We start from the raw sequence: 18,925 nt of genomic DNA on the forward strand, positions 1-18,925 counted from the left end.
GGTGAGTATTTCCTGCCATTCTTATAACCTGCTGTTATACACAGTCATCCTTAGAAAGGACGGATAACTGGCTGGGACCTTTCTGCAGTTACCAAGGGGCTCCCTAAGGAGTAACTGAGAACCTGCCCTCAGTTCCAGCTTGACCTCCAGGCAGTTTCTGGGGGCTCAGTAAGCGTTATTGCATTTACTTAGGAGATAGGATAGGGGCAGATAGGTGGTGCAGTGGATAGAGCACTGGCCTTGGAGTCAGGGGTACCTGAGTTCAAATCCAACCTCAGACATTTGACACTAGATGTGTGACCCTGGGTAAGTCACTTAACCCCAATTGCCTCACTATAAATAAATAAAAATAATGAGATAGCATAGTGGGTAAGCGAGTCATGAGATGTGGGTTCAAGTTTGGGCTCGGCCACTAACCTAATGCCTTCCCCTTTTAGACTGCTTTCATCTAATCAGTATGTATGTTGTATGTTTCCATTTATTTAAATGCTATTTCTACCCCCATTAGACAGTAAGCTCCATGAAGGCAGGGGCTTTTTGTTGTATTTTTTTTTGTTTGTTTGGATTTTTTCTCCCTTTTTGCTATCCCTAGTTTAGCAGAGTGTCTGGCACATAGTCAGCACTTAACAGATGCCTGCTGGTTGACTGACTAACTGGCTGGGGGTGGGGGGTGGGGGGGCGGGGCTTAGTTAAGCTTCATAAATCCAGAGCTAGAAAGAACCTCAAAGCTCATCCAATCCAACCCCCTAATTTTATAGATGAGGAACTGAGAGCCAGAGACATGAGCTGATTTGGCCAGCATCATACAGGTAGTCAATGGCACAGCTGGGATCTGAACCCAGATCTCTGGACTCCAAAGCCAGGAATCTTTCCACTTTGCAATGCCCTCCCTAAGCCTCAGTTTCTTTCATCTATTCAGCATTTATTAAGCATCTCGTATGTTGCTAATATAATAACTAACATTTATATAGTGCCTAGACATGCAAAGCACTGTGCTATGTGTCTGAATATATATACATATGCATATTCATATACATAATCTCATTTGATCCTCACAATAACCCTGAGAGGTAGGTTATTATGCTCATTTTATAGATAAGGAAAGAGGCAAACAGAGGTTAAGTGACTTGTCCAGGGTCACCCAGCTAGTAAGTGTCTGAAGCTGCATTTGAACTCAGGTCTTCCTGATGTTAAGCCCAATGTTCTCGTCACTAGGACCCCTAGCTTCAATGTGTACCAGGCATTGTGCTAGGCATAGGGAAATAAAAAGACAAAAAACAAAGAGTTACTGCTCTGGCTCTAAAACAGAAATGATGAGATCAGGGGCATCAAAGAATTGTCAGAGGGAAAACTTGGTATGCTAGAAAGAGAATTAGATCTAGAGTCAGATGACCTGGGTTCAAATTCAGATTAAACTACTTGTTTGGACCTGAGCTCAAATCTGGTCTCTGCTACTTACTAGCGGTATAACCTTGGACGAGTGACTTAAACTATATGCCTCAGTTTCCTCAATTATAAAATGAGAATAATTAGAATACCTACCTCCCAGGGTTGAGGATCAAATGCTTGTCAAGTGCTATATAAATGAGCATCTTGAGCAGGTCACTTCTCTCTCTGGGCCTCAGTTACCTTTGCTATAAAATGAGGAGTTAGATTTGAAGGCCTTTGAGGTCCTTTTCATCTGAGGAAAGAGGATCATAGTTTGAGATCTGGAAGAGACCTTAGTCCAACCACTTCATTTTATAGATGAAGACACTGCAGCTCCAAAGAATTTGTGACATGTCCAAGATCATACAGGTTATAAGTAACAGAAGTTGGATTTGAACCCAAGTCCTTTGATTTGAAAGCCAGTAATCTTTTTTCCCCCGGGGCAATGGGGGTTAAGTAACTTGCCTAGGGTCACACAGCTAGTAAGTGTCAAGTGTCTGAGGTCGGATTTGAACTCAGGTCCTCCGGAATCCAGGGCCAGTGCTTTATGTACCATGCCACCTAGCTGCCCCTGTCAGTAATCTTTTTAATGTGCCATCACGACTGTACACTTATCATTTCCAAACCTTGGGGAGGAATGGATATAAGGTATGTAGGGAGTACTTTCTGTCTCTTCATTACTAAAATGAAAAATCCTGAGGCAGCTAGGTGGCTCTATGGATAGAATACTTGGCTTGGGGTCAGGAAGACCTAAGTGAAAATCCAGTCTTAAAAACATGTGTGTTCCTGGGCAAGTCACTTAACCTCTTCCAGCCTTAGTTTTCTCACCTGTAAAATGGGGATGATTATATCATCTGCTTCCCAGGATTACTGTGAGGATCAAATGAGATTATGTATATTAACATGCATATGTATATGTATACACACATATACACATAGATGTGTACGTGTATATTCATACACAAAAACGCATCCATCCATCTGCATCTATCCATCCACCCATCTGTCATCTACCTACCTATCTACCTCTGTCTATCCCTATCTATCTATCCATCTATCCATCCATCTATCTATCCATCTATCTATCTATCTATCTATCTATCTATCTATCTATCTATCTATCTATCTATCTATCTATCCATCCATCCATCCATCCATCCATCCATCTATCTATCCATCTATCTACCTATCTATCTATCCATCTATCTATCCATCTATCCATCTATCTATCCATCTATCTATCCATCTATCCATCTATCTATCCATCTATCCATCTATCCATCCATCTATCCATCTATCTCTCTATCTCTCTATCTATCATCTATCTATCTATCTATCTATCTATCTATCTATCTATCTATCTATCTATCTATCTACAGAGCATTTAGCACATTGTCTGGTACAGAGTAGGCACTATATAAAATGAAAAATTCCAACGTTAATGCTAAGGGCAACACATCCTCCTTTTCTTTGTACAAAGTTATCACTGCATTTCCCAGGTTTTCTGTGGCAGGTTAGTGGACTGGAAAGAGCTTTGAGACTGGAGTCAAAAACTCTGGGCTCAAGTCCAGCTGTGGTGCACCTAATTAGCGGGGTGACCAGATGGGTGTCAATTCACCTTTTGGGGCTCAGCTACCTCTAGGGGGAAAAATAAAGAAAGAGGGGGGAAGGGGTACAAGGAGGAGAAAAGGGGAGAGAGGGAGGAGAGAGAAAAGGGAAAGAAAGATGGAGGAGAAAGGGGAGGGAGAGAGAAAAAGGGGGGAAGGGAGACAGGGAAGAGGTGAGGGAGGAGAGAGGAGAGAAGACGGGGTATGGGGAAGAGGAAGAGAGAGGGGGCGAGGAGGGGGGAGAAAAGGGGAGAGGGAGGAAGGGGTAGAAGGAGAGAGAGAAAAAGGGGGGAAGGGAGACAGAGGAGAGGGAGAAAAGGAGAGAGAGGAAAGAAGGGATGAGGGGAAGAGGAAGAGAAGAGAGAGATGTAGGAGAGGGAGAAAAGGGGAGAGGGGGAGGGGAAAAGGAGGGAGAGGGAGAGAGGGTGGAAGGGAAGGAGAGAGAGAGAGAGAGAGAGAGAGAGAGAGAGAGAGAGAGAGAGAGAGAGAGAGAGAGAGAAGAGGGAAGAGAAAGAGGGAGGGAGTGGGAGAGAAAATGTTTTGAGTTTCCTTCTAGCTCCAAGTCCTATGCCCAGGCATTTGGCACTTCCCCAGCCCCCAGCCCCCAAGTCCTTTTCATCACAGTGTCTCATTTTGGTCTTACCTTTCCCACTTTCAAAGGCTCCTTCCTTTTCCTCCTGGGGCCTTCATGGTCCCCAGAGTTTTTCTCATTAATGTGGAGCCTCTGGGCTCAGAATTCCCCGAGGACTCTGCAATGCCCTTCAGCTCTGGACAGCCTGAGTCAGAAAATCTCCCAAGAGCAGCCACAAAGACCAAAGGAGAGACAGACACACTCGGGGTTGAGAGCATCCCCAGATGTGGACGGAGAAGAGGAGCAGGTGGGGGAGCTGCCATTGTGGATCTGTTCTATACAAGGAATGGAGCATTGGGGTGAAGTGGCTACTCACTTCAAGCTGTGTGACCTTCTAAGTTGCTTTCCCTCTCTGGACCTGTTTCCTCCTTAGTAAAAACGAAGGGGTTGGAATTAAGGAATCCTGCTAGAACAGGACTATGCTATGTGCTTCATTCAGAGTGTACCTAGCAAATATGCATTCATTAAAGAAAATGAATAATCGCTGGTATTCTAATAACAATTCAAAGTTTCCAAAAACCAGGTCGATAGCTAGAGCAATTTAAGCTTTGCAAAGCTCTGTATACATGCAACCTCATTTGATCCTCAGGCCAACGTGGTATGTGTGTGCTATTATCACCCCCATTTTATTATAGGTGAAGAAACAGGTTGAAGAGTAAAGAGACAAAAGAGGTGCTCAAGGTTCTCATAATTAAGTATCTGGGGCAGGATTTGAACTCAGGTCTTCTTGGCTTGAAGGCTGGCTCTCTCTGCACAGTGGCCCCTTCCCTTTCCCCCTTCATGCTAAAAAGGAAGAAAGAGAAGCCCAGCCCAGGGTCACCCAGGCAGGACTCTGGGACCCATTTTCCAAGCACTGTTGCACACTGCCTTTCTGATGTTTAAACTACCGTTATATTTTACAAATGAGGAAACTAAGGCACTGAGAGGCTAGGCAGCTTATCTGTGGTCATACAGCAAGCTTCAGAGGTGGGACGCAAGCCCAGATCTTTTATGTCCAGAGCATCAGCCCCAAAGCCAGGCTGTTTCTGAATAAAGGAAGCAGGCAGAGCCGAGGCTCGCTAGGAGGATGACTGTATCACCACCCACATTCTCCCCCTAAAAAGCTTCTCAGTCGCACATCTCAGAACGCTGGGCCACAGCCAAGCAGCAGTAATTTTTCCTCAAGGCAAGAGACAATGATAGGGAGTGCTGGATAGGCCGACCTGAGGATCAGGAGCGGCAAGCTGCCCCCACCCCAGGGTCTGGACTAGGAACCCCCCCCCCAGAGCCATCCTCAAACTTCCTTGATCCCAAAGAGCCTGGCATCGTGCCCAAACTGTCACACTCAGACAACAAAGGGATTTTTCAGTCCCTAGAACCGAGGCTGCTGCTGTTGCAGCAAACTGCCGCCTCCTCTGTCTCCTCCTCCTTCCCTCCCGCCGCCATCCCTCCCTCCGCCCCCCAGTTCCTGCAGGGAACAGCAGTGCACCAGCCAGTGGATGGAAGTCTCAGCCGCATTGAGAATGCTGCTGAAGGTGAAAAGCCTTCCCACTTTCAAAGGGACCCCTGGGGCCCTCCTTCCCTTGTGTGCCGGGCCAATCCTCAAAGCTTCTTCCCTCGCCTCTTTTCCTTCACCAGAAAACCCAGAAATGCCCATGGCAGGACACCTGCCTGGTCAGGCCCCTCAGCCTCAGAGAGAAAAGACAGAATCCCTAACGATCCCCATCCCCCTCCCCTTCCGACAGCCAGTATGGGCATGAATCACATCAGAGTCCCAAGGTCTATTCCTTGCTGGACCCTCAGTTATTAGGCAGATAGCGGGCAGATCAAAGCTTTGGACACTTAAATGTTTTATCAATCTATTTATCTCATAGGATCCTAGATCTGGAGCCGGGAGGGATCCCAGAAGCCATCAATTCATCTCATTTATTTACAAATCAAGAAACTGAGGCTCAATGAGATTGTGAGTTTCACAGAGCCACACGGTTGGTGTCAGAGACAGATTTTGAAACGAGATTATTCCTGACACCCTGTCTAGCAGTCTATATGGCCATGGGCAAGTCATTTAAGCTCAGCCTCAGTTTCTTCTACTCGAGAATGGGGATGATAACAGTACCACCTGCCTCAGTATTGTTAGAAGGATTCAAGGAGATAATTTCAAGCAAAATATAAATGTTAGTTAGCTAACGTGGATGGTGAGGGGAGAAGTCTCTTCTGTAGCTAAATAGAAGGGTAATAGATTACTTCGATCCCCAGGCCAGCTATTTCCAGGTTGTGTAACTATGGGCAATCATCCCCCCCCCCCCATCCCAGGCTAAGCTTCATGTTTCCCCTTCGGTTAAAATGAGGGGGTTGGGGCAGAGTCTTTAAAGTCCCTCCCAGCTCTAGAACCTAGGGCTAGAATTAAAAGAATGTACTTACATGATCTTTGATCCCGGCAGCCCCAAAAGATTCATCTTGAACAAATATTGGGCCCATTTTATAGGAAAGTAAAGTCTGAAGGATAGGGAGGGAGATCTTGTCTTAAGGTGTCAGGTAGGGTAGGGAAGAGAGGATCGCAGAGGCTTCAGAGACCTCACGTTGTGACTCTGATACCGGAGTAAAATGCTGCCTCATTCCATCCCCTTTCCCTCCCCCTTCCCCCCATCCACCGCTGGTTCTCCGGAGAACAGCCTAGCCCCATTGGATGAGTCAGTCCCTGGCCAAACCCCTCATTTAGGCCCCCCTCCCCTTCCTAACCTCCTCTCCTCCCTCCTGCTCAGGCAGGACAACTCAGCATCTTTCTTTCTGGCTTTTTGTTTGAGCCTTCCGAGCAGAGGAAAAGACATGCAGTCAGGGAAAGGAATCCTAGAGGCGGTGCTAGTGTTGCCACTACCCAGAAGAGCCAGTTAATTAGTGGAAGCAGATAAGGAAGAGAGAGGGGGGTTTAGGGCAGTCAAGAAGTATTTTTCATAGACCCAGGAGATTTGGGTCTAACATCTGATACCTACTGCCTGTGTGACCTTGGGCAAGTCACTGCTGTGTGTGTGTGTGTGTGTGTGTGTGTGTGTGTGTGTGTGTGTAATCCAACCTAGTGTGTCAACTGCTATCTAGCCATTTAAATTATTTTTAATATCTGGTTCCTATGTTTTATTCTTTTTACGTTGCTAAGAAAATATGGGTCCTGTCAGCACTATGAGGCAAAGTGCCCATCACTCCACCCTAGTTATGGCTCTTGTGATTACATCTCTCAATGCTGATGAGTGGAAAATCCCTTTTCAACCTTAATATCTATTTGAGTCATTATTATCTATTGCTTGTGTGGTTCTACTGCATCCCTTTACCATAGTGTCAAGGTCAATGAGAGGGGATTGAGGCTCTGTGTGTGTGTGTGTGTGTGTGTGTGTGTGTGTGTGTGTTTCTAACCCAGAAATAAAGCTTGAAAAAATTGATGAGTTTTGTACTACAAGATCTAGGTGGCGCAGTGGATGAAGCACCTGCCCTGGACTCAGGAGGTCCTGAGTTCAAATCTGACCTCAAGATACTTGACACTCAGTAGTTGTGTGATCCTGGGCAAGTCACTTAACCCTCATTGCTTCCCCCCCCAACCCAAAAAAAAAAAAAAGAAAGATAGATCATGGCAGAGCAAGGAGGCCTAGGTTAGAATTTGGTTGGAGACATTCAGGAGCTGTGTGATCCTGGATAAATCACTTAACCTCTCTGTTTGTAAGTTTCCTCATCTGCAAAATGTGTGTGTGTGTGTGTGGGGGTGTTGGGTTACATGGTCTCTAGGGTCCACTCCAGCTCTGAATCTATGAACGTAAGCTCCAGTGATTCATGGGTTCCAATCCTGGTTCTTCTGATAAAGGTAGGACCTTTGACCAGGCACTTCCCGCTGTGGCCCTCAGTTTCCTCGTCTATCACATAAGGCTTCTGGACTGGATTTGAGTAAGGTCTCTTTCCCGCTCTCCCCTGCTGTTTCCCATTCTTACTCAGCAGCATCCTCTAGGTCTAGGATTCAGCCCCAGAAGTCAAAGATGCCTGCCTCGCTGCAACCGTTTCTTTCTATTTCTGGAGGTCACCAGCTTCCATCTGACACATCTCCCCCTCAACAGTTTGAACAGCTTTCCTCCAAGGAGCTTAATCACCCACGTGCTTTGCTTGATTCAGAGAAAGCAGACTGTCAGTTTCATAGAGGGCCCATGGGGATTGTCTCGGAATTCCATTTACATCAGCCCCTTCCTCCTCTTGGTGGGGCCAGAGAAGTGGCCCAGACTCTTTTTTGAGAAGTCTAGGTGTGGAGCTCAAAAGCAACACAGAGATTTGCTAAACCCCCACATTTTATAGATGAGTGAACTGAGGCCCAGAGAAGGGAATGACTTACTTGTCCAAGGTCATGCTGGTAGAAAGTGGGAGATTAAGTTAGCGTTAATAGCATCCTAGATTGAGAGGTGTAAGTGACCTTAGTGGTCATCTATGCCCTTGTTTTACAGATAAGCAAACTGAGGCTTCAGGGAAAGCTTGCCAAATGCAAAGACTGGACCCATAGGATCCTGGATTTGGAATTTTGTATTCCTAGCACTTATAGCTATGTCTTGAATTGTACATTGTATCTTGTAGTGACTGGGGGGGGGGGGTTGGGACAGGATGGACTAACATGTCTCAGACGCCTTCTCCCTCCAATTCTATAGGTCTCTTCTCCCATTGGTGAATTCTTTCTGAGACCTCCATTTTGGGGAAGGGCCAGACTCACCATCTCCTCCATTTTAGGAGAAGGATTCAGACCAGCCACCCCTCATTTTCTGAGCTTTGCAATCTTGTACTGGGCATTACTCATTTATGTGTTATCCTCCCTCACTATGAGGGCAGGGACTGACTCTTCCTTCTTGTATTTGTATCCTTGCCACTCAGCATAGTGCCCAGCACGTGTTAAGTGCTTAATAAATGAGCGGCTGCTTGCTTGTTGATTATCAATACTATGTATAGGGCTGATCCTGGGAGAAATAGAACTCTTTACTCTCTCCTAAACCTCATGAAGGAATGTGGAATAGTGGAGCTAAAGACACCTGGGTTCAAATTCTTGATCTGATATTTAGTAGTTGTATGACCTTGGGGAAGTCACTTCACTTCTCTCACTTTCCATTTCTTCATCAGTAAAATGGGAATAATATTATGTTTGCCACATGTCTTGCAGGGTTGTTGGGATGAAAACACTTGGGAAAGCTTGAACCACCCTATAGATGGGTGTACTACCAGCACTTGTCTTTTTCCTACAAATTTTGCCACCTTGACTTTGTTGAGAGTCAACGCCAGGATCTCTAATCCTGTAGATAATGAGCTCCTTTTAGGATTTACCAATGAGATTCTGAATAGGGAAGCTGGTGGTGAAATGGCCTGGAGTCAAAAAGACCTGAATTCAAATGCAGCCTCAGGACTATGTGACCCTGGGCAAGTCACTTATCCCATTAGCCTCAGTTTCTTCATCTGAAAAATGGAGATAATGGCACCTACCTCTCAGGATCATTGTGAGGATCAAATGAGATAATATTTGTAAAGTGCTTAGCAAGGTGCCCATACATAGTAAGCATTTAATAAATGTTTGTTTCCTTTCTTTCCTATGAAAGTCAGTGACACTGAGTGGCACATTAGGAACGGAATAATAATGCAGACCAGGATTAGAAAATCCAAAGTTGGCATGTTGAAAATTGTACTCAGGCTGATATTTTTAGTGGCATGTGGGTCCCAACATGCATCTATCTCCCTGTGGTCATTCTAGTATGCTCATTACACCATCATCCTCACTGGGCAGGTGTCGGAATCCACCCTCCTCCTTCACATCCCCGACTTGAGAAGCAATACATGATTTCAGCCATGGGATGGCAAAAAGAAAGACCCAGCACCTCACCCCTCCCATGATCCCCCCACCCAAGGCTAGAAGAAAGGAACATGGATAACTCTGGCATCTACTTTGGAAAGTGAGCTACTTGTAGCCTGGGCCTCCTGGTTTTCTGAGCCTTCTGAAGAAAGAGGTCAAATTAAAACCTCAGCTTGAGTCCTGGGCTTTGCTTCTTGTTAGCTGTGTAGCCTTGGGAAATGATTTTCTTTTGTTTTTTGTTTTTGAGCATCAGTTTCCCCATTTGCAAAATCAGGAGACTGTGAGTTAGATGACCTCTAAGGTCCCTCCTAGTTCTGACAGTCTGGTCTAAGGCCCCTCTCACTTCTGAGATTTGCTCTTCTATCTAAGCTTTGGCATCCTTTGTTCTAAGACTCCTCCAAATGATCACATTGTTTGTTCTAAGGACCCTCTGAGTCTGACATACCATGTTCTAAGGGCAGTCCCAGCTCTGATGTTCTAGGAGTCAATGCTCCTCTGCAGTCTGCAGCACAGCACAGCACAGAAAACAGCAGCAGGAACCAAACACCTGCTTTTTGCATTCAACCCATTAAAGGAAAAATTGATTCCTATAAATGGGCCTTTGGCATTGGAAAAGGATCAGAGCCTTAGCTGTATATGCTCTCAGGAAGGATTTAAGCCCATTCTGAGAGAAGCAACTTCCCAAATTCATTGATTGAACAAATTATCAGAGATAGAAGGAAGCTCAGAAGCCATGCAGTCCGATCCATACCCAAAAGGAAGCCTTACCCCCATTGAATCCGCTGCCAAGTCTTGTCCATTCAGCCTCCAGAATATCTCTCCCATCCACACCCTTCTTTCTACTGACACAGCCAGTGCTCAGGGAGGGCTTCATCACTTCTTGCCTGGACTATTAGAAGAGCCTTCTAATTGGTCTCTGTGGCTCTCCCCTCCCTCCTTCTCTCTGTCTCTCTGTCTGTCTGTCTGTCTGTCTGTCTGTCTCTCTCTCTCTCTCTCTCTCTCTCTCTCTCTCAGCATTGAATGCTTTGAATGTGCAAATCGGATGTTTGATTTGCGTCCTACTAGGATTTAACTTACATTGTGGGTTCACATCCTACTTCTGACACAAATCATTTAACTCTTTTGGGCCTTAGTGTTCTGTTAAATGGGGGCATTGCTCCTGAGACCCCTTTCATATGGGGATCAATGATGTTCCTTACCCAATAGAATGGAAATTCCTTGAGGGATGGCATTGCTTCATATTTAACTTTGTACCCCTCTTTCCTATCAGTCTCTGAAATCTAGTGGTTGTTTGAGAAATGGCTTAACCGATTTGTTATTCTATATATACTTATAGAGATAAGTCATTTTTGCTCCTTGAGATTGGAGAATATTTCATTTGTTGTGTTCCCTAAGTACAGGGCAGGCTGGTGAAGGTGCTTAATAAATGCTTATTAAATGATTGACTTGACAAGTCATCTTCCAGCCTAAATTTGAACACCTTCTCTCTCTCTCTCTCTCCCCCCCTCCTTCCCTCTCTCCCCTCCTCTCTGTTTGTTTCTGTCTCTTTCTCCCTGTCTCTCTGTTCATTTCTGTCTGTTTCTCTCCCTTACCTTCTATTTCTCTCCCCTTCGCTCTGCCCTCTCTCTCTGCCTCTTTCATCTCTCTCCGCTTCCATCTCTCACCCCTCCCTCCCTCCCTTTTTCTCCCTTCCCATTCCCTCTCATTATGAGGCCCCTCACCATCCCTGTTTCTATCCTATGGATATTCTCCAGATTAAAAAAAAGTACCTCTTGCAACAATGTGGTGCCTAGAGCTAGGCAGAACAGTGCAGATGTAGTCCCATCAGGCAAACTGCTCCTGTTCACTTCGTTTGGTGAATAGAGCTTTTCTAACCAAATCAGGTGACTTCTCACCATCCAGCCTGACGCCCTTGGCTCTGTTTGGCTAGCATGAATTCTATAGTGCCTGCCAGCAGTTTCTCAGGAGGGCAGGAGGGAGCCCAGCTGGGGCTGCTGTCCTCCCCTGGGTGCCCAACTCTGTAATTTCTCTTTCCCCTAAATCATTCTCCTCTAATCTTTCACCCCCTAACACTCCCCACTCCCAGTTCCCTCTAGTAGTACTATAGGGGATAAGTGCCTCAATGCTGGGTGTGGAGGGATGAAATGAGCACAGGGAAGGAGCTGCAGCTGTTTGTTGGGAGAGAAGAAATCGATGATTCCACTGAGCCTGGTACCCAGACACACAGCTAGCAAAAAGGAGGGGGGGAGGAAAAAAAAAGGACATGTATCCAGCACACAGAATAATTAACCCTTTGGGCTTCTCCCCCTCCATCCTCCCCCCACCCCAAGAGAAACAATAGATTTAACCAATGAGTAGTCAGCCCAGAACATTACATCATCAGGGAAGATGCTCATTGGCTTATCATTCTGGGAAGGCAGAATGCTGTTGCTAGTCACTTAACCCTTTCTTGGACCTCACCTGGGAGGAATAAAGACAAGGGATTATTGATTGTCATGTGGGATTCACCCTTTCTGAACATTCACCAGTTTGGTACTTTCATGTTCTACTCCTCAAGAAGTGATCCATAGATAACATAATCATATATATGTACACATAAATGTATATATGTGTGTGCATACATGTGCGTGCATGTGCACACATACATCTATACTATCTATTACAGGAAATAGGCAGCAGCAACATTGCTTCTAATTAAACCAAAGGGCCAGTTCTGTTTCTGGTAAGGTCCCAAGGAATGGTAGATAATGGCTTCAGTTCTTTGATCAGGTTCCCAGTGATCATCAGCTCCCTTCAGAAAGTATATTCCAGGGTTGGCCTGGGCTGGGGCATAAATGACCCATTCCCACCTCATCCTCCCTCCCCCCCCCCTCTTTGTATAGAGATGAGTCTGCCACACCTGACCCTGCCTTTGTCCGGAGCAAAATGTCTGCGGCCCTCTCCCCAGTGCAGGTCAGCACAGTGAATATATAGAAACCCCATTTCCTGAATTTCCAGGCTGGAGAGAACCAATCCCTCTTAATAAGCATTTGTTAAATGCTCACTATGTGCCAGGTATTGTGCTAGGGGCATAGCTAGCGTGAATCTCAGATGAAAGGCATCCTAACCCTTCAAATTTATGATATGACATGACTGGAATCCTGGTTTTAAAGGAATATTCCAGATACCAGATCTATTTCCTCTGCACTAGGACCCAATATTCTACTCATAGGATTAGATTTAGAAGTGGAAGGGCCCTTGGAGATTATCATATCCAATCCCTTCATTTTCCAGATAAAAAAAGTGAGGCTAAGAGAGATGAGCTGATTACCCCCAGGGTTACATGACTACTGTCTAAAGATTTGTGCCCAATTCTTCCTGACTTCCAGGTCAGTGTACAATCCACTATGGTCCATTCAACCTCCCCCTCCCCACCAGTCCCACAGATTTCTTGGTTCTGGACCACAGACATCACAAGATGGGAGGAAATGCTTTTTCTGTCCTAATCTGAGGTGATAGGTGAGCAAAATTCTTCTCTACCACATTCCAGACAAGTGACATTCAGGCAATGCTTGGGAGTATTTTCTATATTCCTTTCTCTAACAAAGGTGAGTTACAGCCTCAGTTTTTCACCCTTGTAGGTCCAGAGAGAGTCAGCAAACCTCAGGGTGTGAAGAGATCCCAAAGAATATCTAAGCCAACCCACACCTGGACCAGTTATGAGGACTGGAAGAGAGGAAATTCCATCCTTCCATCCATCCATCCATCCATCCATCCATCCTTCCATCCATCCATCCATCCATCCATCCATCCATCCATCCATCCATCCATCCATCCATCCATCCATCCATCCATCCATCCACCCATCCCACTGAGATACCATTCATAATGGTCAGTTTTATTGTTAAGGAAGGAACAAGGACCTCTTATAACAGGGGAAGTCAGACTAAAGCAAGCTAGTTAGAAGACTGCAATGTGGAGAGCATTGTTTTAGGAATTAGGAGGTATGAATTCAAGGCCCATATCTCTACTAATTTCCATATTTCTTTGGTCAAGCCTTTGCACCGGCTATGCCCATGCCCTCCCTCCTTACCTCCACCTTTTGGACTCCTTGGTTCCCTTCAAGACTCAGCTCCTGCAAGAGGCCATTCCCAGTCCCTCAGTTGCCAGCGCCTCTCCTCTGAGATCAACCACCTACCCTGTGTGTCTGGTATGTGCCTATTTCTGCACATATTATCTCCTCTATTAGAATATAAGCTCCCTGAGGGCAAGGATTGTTGTTTTCTCTTTTTTAATCGCCAGTGCTTAGAATAGTCCCTGGCACATAGTAAGATGTTACTATCTGCTTATCCATTGAATTGTTAGCCTGGCTGAGGCTCATTTAACATCTGAAAAATGAGGGGATTGGAACAGATGGATGCTCAAACAATGCACCAACACACTCCCCTTTTAGAGATCCTTGACACAATGCAGATTCTGAATTTATAAAGGTATTGAGCTCAGATTTGTTTTATGTGTCATACATAGCTGCTCCTTGATATACTCACAGTTTGACCTGTCAGAGTAAGAAGAAAGGGAAACACAGTAAGAGGAAACTCTGAAATGGAGACCCCCTCAGAGAAAGGATATACTAGGCATGAACAGCTGCCATCTTCTTTTTAAAGCACAGATAGTAGGTGTTGACTAAAACCATTAGTGTCTGCCAGTAAGTGAAACTGGACCTGAATTTCACACTTCTTATATTTATTCGACAGCAAACTGGATCATAGATTCTGAGCTGGAAGGGACCTTACACGTTATCTGGTCCAACTGTCTTATTTTAAAGAGGAGAAAACTGAGGCACAGGAGAGTTGAATGACTTCACAGGAGCATAGATTTATAGTTGGAGGGGACCACAGAGGCTAGTCCAATGCCTTCAATGTAAAGATAAGAAAACTGAGGCTCAGTGAGGGGAAATAACTTGTCTAAGATCCCACAGGTAATAAATAGGTGGCAGAATAGAGATTTGAACCCAGGTCCTCTATTTTTTATTCCAGGTCTTTTGTCCCCTATTGTATGTTATGTTTTATAGATGGAGGGAATCTTGTGATATCTTACATTCACATTCTGACCTCTACATCAAACACAATGGTGCCCTCCCCAATCTTCTTTTCACATGACTACTCACCTAAGACAGGCAGAAAGGCAAAGAACACTGAGCTTGGAGCTGCAATACTGAGTTCGAATCCCATCTCTGTGTGATGTGGGCAAGTCACTTAATCTGAGGCTCAAGCTCCTCATCTCTAAAATCAAATACTTAAACTAAATAATCTCCAAACTCCCTCCCAGGTCTAAAAACCTAATAATGCTCCTATGAATCATCCATTTCATCCAGGGAGGTATAGGTATCCCAGGCTGACAGAAAACCCTATTCTCTTTAATAGGCACGAATCAGAGGATGCCACCATTTCTTGGGGAGCACCATTGTGTTATTGCTTATAGAGATGCGGGATGCTCCCAAATGGAAAATTCTAAGGGGAAAATTCTAGGGCTAGCCTCAGCTACAAAAAGGCTGAGGAGAAAGCAGCATCCCCTCTGAGCAGGACAGCAGATTCTGGGGAAATGGGAATGCCTCAGGGGCCCCTGATCAAAGAGCTTGTCAAAGTGCAGTCTCAAAGGCACTCTATTTGTAGGATCTTCCTAGGCTCTCCCTCTAGTGGGTGTCCAGCTAGGCCTTTGCAAGGTTTCAACAGCTCTGATGTAGCTGCAGTGCGTGTTCCTTTTTGCAAAGAGACGATGAGGAAGCCATCCTCTTTTCTATCCCTCCCCTTTCTCTGCACCTTCCCTTTCTCCTCCCTCCCTCTCCCTCCAGCCAATTCAGTTTCAAAGGGCTTCCCTTTGAATGCCAGCAGTTTATTTTGAAGCGCCACTTCCTTCTATGGTGAGTTCTCCTGTTTGAAGCATGAAATAAATGATCCTTGGACTGAGATTTAGAAAATCTGAGCCTTATTCGGACCCTCATTTTATAGATGAGAAAACAGATCTTCAGACAGAAGTGACTTCCCTGAGGTCATGTAGGTAATCATAAAATCACCGATTTGGGACTGAAAGGGGCCTTAGAGGCCACTGAGTTCAATCCCTTTATTTTACAGATGGGGAAACTGAGGCACAGAGTGGTTGTGTGACTTGGTGAAGGTCACATAGGCACTAAATATCTAAAAGCCAGAATACAATTTGAAATCCAGCAAACTTCCTATTGTGCCAAGGTCCCTGCAGAGTTAATCCTAGGCTCAGGGATTCTTCTTGAGCCTTTCCATCCTGATATGGGGACAGCAGCATCCTTCCTTACCATTCTGCTCTATCATCCATATTCTGAACCTTCTAGAACCTCTACTACGTCTCTGTATTGGAACAAATCCCAGCCCAGCATCCCTCCCCCCACTTTAGAAAAGGGAGCTGCCAGCTTTTTCTTCATTGAAGCAGTTTCTGGATTCAAATTTCAAGGTAACTCAAATTCATTCAGTAAACCATGAAGTCCCTGCCCCACCTTCCATTGCTACCTTCTGATCATTTGGAAAGAGGCAAGGATGCCCATTGGTAATGGCCTCCAGGCGCCTCCCACTGTGTTTGGCCTTTCTCCAGCGTTTACAAGAATTTTCTAATATGCTTAGAGTTGAGTAATCTCAGACAACTGGAGGAAGTCGACTATATCAGGGCATTTCAAAAAGAGTTAAAAATCTAAGGTCTATGATGGGGTGATTGTGTGTGTGTATGTGTGTGTGTGTGTGTGTGTGTGTGTGTAAATAAAATTGGGATTTGGGAATTCAGGAAAGGGATCCCCATACCAAACCTGTGAAGAGACAGTGCAGATATTGAGATCTCCATTTTCCAAATAGAAGCCACATAGAGATAAGTAGACTTGATCAAAGCTTTATAGATGAGTGGAGACCAGGATTGAAACCCAAGACTCTCTAAGCTCAGAGCTCTTCCTACTCCTGACCAAGTCCTAGCTTGAGAGCTGGGAGGGACCATAGAGGCTACCTAGTCTAGCCCTATCTTTTTTTTTTTAAGGTCAGGGAGCTCGAGGTAAAATAACTTGCCCAAGGTCACCCAGCTGCCTCTTCTCCCATCTGCTTGGCAGACAGGGCTGGTCTGAGCTGTGTAAGAATCTGCTTACCAAGTGTGACTTAAGGGACGTTGGGATTTGCTGCGGTGCTGCCTGAAACCCTAAAGCTTTGGGGTTGGGAGGGGGACGCAGAATGAAACCTTTGGGGACTTGGGAGCAAGGGTATGGAGTTCACAGAGAGGCCAGGATCAAAGATCAAAGCTGGAAGGAACGCCTCATTTTAATGGATGAGGAATGTGAGATCCAGACAGCAGGTCTTAAAGGCTGGATCATAGAGCTGAGAGGGGCCTCGGACGCCAACTAGCCCCTCATTTTTACAGATGAGGAAACTGAGGCCCAGCGCCGCGGAGTCACCCGCTCAAGGTCACATAGGTGCATAGATGCAGAGCCTGAGGGGCCCCAGAGGCAATCTAGCCCAACCCTCTCATTTTACAGTCGAAGAATCCTAGGCCCCGGGGGGTTTGCTTAATGTCTCACAGGTGGTAAAGGTCAGAGGCAGGATCCCGTCGCAGGTCCTCCGCCCACGGGGACAGAGCTTTTTCCACCTTCCAAATTTTGCTCAGGGCCCTCCTGGCTGGCAAGACTGAGAACACCCGCTGTGACATGGCAGCAAATACTGCAGGGCATTTGCTCGACGTGGGAGCAGTAGGGGCCGTCTGTTTCTAGCCTCATGCTCGCCGGCTGCCATCGCTCAGCTGGGGCAAGGCCTGGGCGGGGGTGGAAGAGGGAGGGGGAGGGAGGGGGATGGCTCCAATAACCTTTAGCGGCTCGGCTGGTTGCAGCTCTCCTCTGCTGCGTGCAGATGTAGGCCGAGCATGGCTTCGCAAGCATCCTCGGCCAGCCTCGCTTTCTCCCTAAAGGCTGCGGGGATTGGTGATGTCGAAGCCGATTCGCCTCCTCCCCACTCCCTTCAGGGAGCCCCACTGAGACCCCCTCCCCCCTCGCCGCCCCTCCCCAGTGACTCAGATTAGAGGAGGCAGAGGAAACGTCAGCCCTTCGCAGTGAGCAACAGGTTATTAAGGGCCTGGTGGGGAGGGGGAGGGGGAGTGTGAGGGGTGTGGGGGGGGCGGTTTAAGCAATTGGTGGCTGGTCCCTAATGCTTCGCCCCGGGCCTCCCCGGCTCTATTTCCCCCTCCCCCTCCAGCATCCTCTAGGGCAGGTGCAGACAAATCTGCCGCCAGGAGCACCTGGCGGGGAGGGATTGAGGCTCCCTGCGTCCAAGCGCCTGACAGCGGCCCTGGCCAGTGCCCAGACTGCGGGCGGCCCGCTCCTCTGCCGCTGCGGCAGTGGCAGCCGCCCCTGCCGAGCCCCGCACCAGCCCCGCCTGGCCGCCTGCGGCTCCCATCCGACCCACTCCCGACTGCGGCGTCCAGCCGCGCGCTCTTACCCGGAGACTGGCCGCCCAACGGTGCCTGCGATGGGTTGGGGCTGCAGCCTCCCTAGCACCCGGCGCCCTTGCCTTCCTTCCTCTGGCTGCGTCTCCAAGGCTCTGCGCACTGACTGCGAACTAGCTCCCAGCCCCAGCCGCCGGCCTCCGCTCGTCATCCTATTCTCTCCTCTCCCCGGCACGTCATTGGCTCCGGCTCCGCAGAAAAGTCAGCGAAGCCCCGCCCCAGAATTACAGTACCAGGAGAAAGCAGGAGGCAGCATTAAGGGAACAACTGGCTGGTGGCACCCTGGCGGCAGGCCACTGGTGGCTGGCTGTGGTCCCCGGATGAGCCCCCACCCCGGGCCGAGAATACCGGGGCGCAGGAAGAAATCAGTGGGACTTGGGGGTCAGAGAATCGTTGGATGGCAGAGGAGAAAGGGGCCTTGGAACAAACAATGTCACAGCTGGGAGGGAACCCAGAAAAGGGAACGTTAGAGCTGAGGAAGAGCCTTAAGCCACAGAATGTCGGAGGTGGGAGGGGTCTCAGAACAGGGAGCATCAAAGCTGGGAGGAACCCTAGAGCCCCGAACAAGAATGTAGGAATTGGACTGAACCTTAGAACCCAGAAGGCTGGGCTGCAAGCCCCTCAAAAGCACACAATAAAAAAGCTGGGAGGACCCTTAGATCACAGAAACAAAATGTGCGAGCTGACAAAGGGCTTGGAACATCGAGTGCAAGAACAGGAAGGGGGAGGGGATCTAAGACATCCAGTGGAAGAGGGGCCAAACACTAACTAGCTCACAGAGTGTCTGAACTGGAGGGAATTTTAGAATACAGGAGGCAGAATGTCAGGGCTGGAAGGAAGAACTTAGAACACAGAACACAGTGCCTGGGCTGAATGTTAGAGCCAGAAGGCGAAAAGAGGCACAAGCATCAAAGGGTGTTAGAAAGTTGGATGTTGGAACTTGAAGGA

At 47.0% G+C, this 18,925-nt stretch overlaps 1 protein-coding gene across 5 annotated transcripts in view; it reads right to left on the reverse strand.

The window, feature by feature from the left end:
* The window catches only part of SYN3 (synapsin III), a 477,977-nt gene extending 459,886 nt beyond the window's left edge, over positions 1-18,091 (reverse strand). Inside the window, exon 1 of one of the 5 annotated variants that reach the window (XM_043965053.1) lies at positions 17,971-18,091. The gene's annotated coding sequence lies outside the window, so the exon portion shown is untranslated. Of the gene's footprint in view, positions 1-6,066; positions 6,145-17,970 lie in introns of those variants that run through there. The other 4 variants (XM_043965054.1, XM_043965055.1, XM_043965058.1 and 1 more) reach the window with 4 other exon arrangements.
* Positions 18,092-18,925: the final 834 nt, after the last annotated feature.

Source organism: Dromiciops gliroides, chromosome 5 (genome assembly GCF_019393635.1).
Source record: "Dromiciops gliroides isolate mDroGli1 chromosome 5, mDroGli1.pri, whole genome shotgun sequence".
In the NCBI taxonomy this organism is placed as follows: Eukaryota; Metazoa; Chordata; class Mammalia; order Microbiotheria; family Microbiotheriidae; genus Dromiciops; species Dromiciops gliroides.